This window comes from Salvelinus fontinalis, unplaced genomic scaffold (genome assembly GCF_029448725.1).
Source record: "Salvelinus fontinalis isolate EN_2023a unplaced genomic scaffold, ASM2944872v1 scaffold_1168, whole genome shotgun sequence".
NCBI classification, from domain to species: Eukaryota; Metazoa; Chordata; class Actinopteri; order Salmoniformes; family Salmonidae; genus Salvelinus; species Salvelinus fontinalis.
Genome location: NW_026601377.1, coordinates 35,431 through 37,250, shown reverse-complemented (window position 1 = coordinate 37,250; position 1,820 = coordinate 35,431). Strand labels below are relative to the sequence as shown.

At 36.7% G+C, this 1,820-nt stretch overlaps 1 protein-coding gene across 1 annotated transcript in view; it reads right to left on the bottom strand.

Annotated features, from left to right (window-relative positions):
- Positions 1-1,820, bottom strand: part of LOC129848765 (ATP-binding cassette sub-family E member 1-like) — a 12,356-nt gene that overhangs the window by 8,921 nt on the left and 1,615 nt on the right. The window lies entirely within an intron of this gene.

Sequence of the window (1,820 nt, the reverse complement as noted above, 5' to 3'; positions counted from 1 at the left end):
CACACACACACACACACACACACACACACACACACACACACACACACACACACACACACACACACACACACACACACACACACACACACACACACACACACCAATTGATTAATGGACTGCTGAATGTATATTCTTTCCTTTTGCTTTGTTTGCTCTTTTCCATATTATGTATATCTCTAATAAGCTACACAGGAAAGGCCTGAAAATAGCCCATATTAATATATGTAGCCTTAGAAATAAGGTTAATGAAATCAATAACTTGCTAACATCAGATAACATTATTATATTAGCCATTTCTGAGACTCACTTAGATAATTAATTTGATGATACAGCAGTTGCAATACAAGGATATAACATTTATAGAAGAGACAGAAATGCTTATGGGGGAGGTGTTGCTGTATATATTCAGAGCCATATCCCTGTAATGCTTAGAGAAGATCTTATGTCAAGTGTTATTGCAGTGTTGTGGTTGCAGGTTCACATGGCACATATAAAGCCTTTTCTTTTGGGGTTTTGCTTTAGGCCACCAAGTGCTAACAGTAACTACATAATATGTGTGAAATGCTTAATAGTGTATGTGATGTAAACAGAGAGGTATACTTTCTTGGGGACCTGAATATTGACAGGTTTTCATCAAGCTGTCCGCTCAAGAGGAAGCTTTTCACTTTAACCAGTAACTGTAATCTGATTCAGGTTATTAATCAACCTACCAGGGTGTTTACAAACACTACAGGAACAAGATCATGTATCACAGTTTTACTAATACTGTAGAACTTTGTTGTAAAGCTGTATCCGTACGCATTGGATGCAGTGATCGCAATATAGTGACTATATCCAGGAAAGCCAAAGTTCCGAAAGCTGGGCCTAAAATAGTTTAAAGAGATCATACAAAAGACTTTGCTGTGACTCTTATGTGGATGATGTAAAAAATATTTGTTGGTCTGATGTGATTAATAAGAAGCATCCAGATGCTGATGAATTTATGACATTTCTTCTTCCAATTATTGATAAACATGCACCTGTTAAGAAACTGACTGTTAGAACTGTTAAGGCTCCATGGATTGATGAGGAATTGAAAAACTGTATGTTTGAAAGAGATGGGGCAAAAGGAGAGGCTAATAAGTCTGGCTGCACATCTGACTGGCTGACTTGCTGAAAATTGAGAAATGATGTCACTAAACTCAACAAAAAGAAGAAGAAACTGTATTATGAAGCCAAGCTTAATGATCAAATCAAATCAAACTTTATTTGTCACATGCAACGAATATAACAAGTGTAGACTTTAACGTGAAATGCTTACTTACAAGCCCTTAACCAATAGTGCAGCTCAAGAAGAGTTAAGAAAATATTTACCAAATAAACTAAAGTAAAAAATTATAAAAAGTAACACAATAAAATAACAATAACAAGGCTATATACAGGGGGTACCTGTCACGTTCCTGACCTATTTCTGTTAGTTTGTTATATGTGTTAGTTGGTCAGGACGTGAGTTTGGGTGGGCATTCTATGTTTTCTGTTTCTGTGTTGGTTTATTGGGTTGCCTGGTATGGCTCTTAATTAGAGGCAGGTGTTTGGCGTTCCTCTAATTAAGAGTCATATTTAGGTAGGCGTTTTCACAGTGTTCGTTGTGGGTGATTGTCTTCTGTGTCTGTACACCACACGGGACTGTTTACGGTTTGTTCGGGTTGTGTAGCCTATGTTTCCTATTCGTGCGTTTTTCTTGTTTTATGTAAGTACGTAGTCTAGGTCTGTCTACACCGTTTGTTGTTTTTGTTAGTTTAGTCAAGTTCGTGTTTTCGTTAATAAAATATGTCATTTCA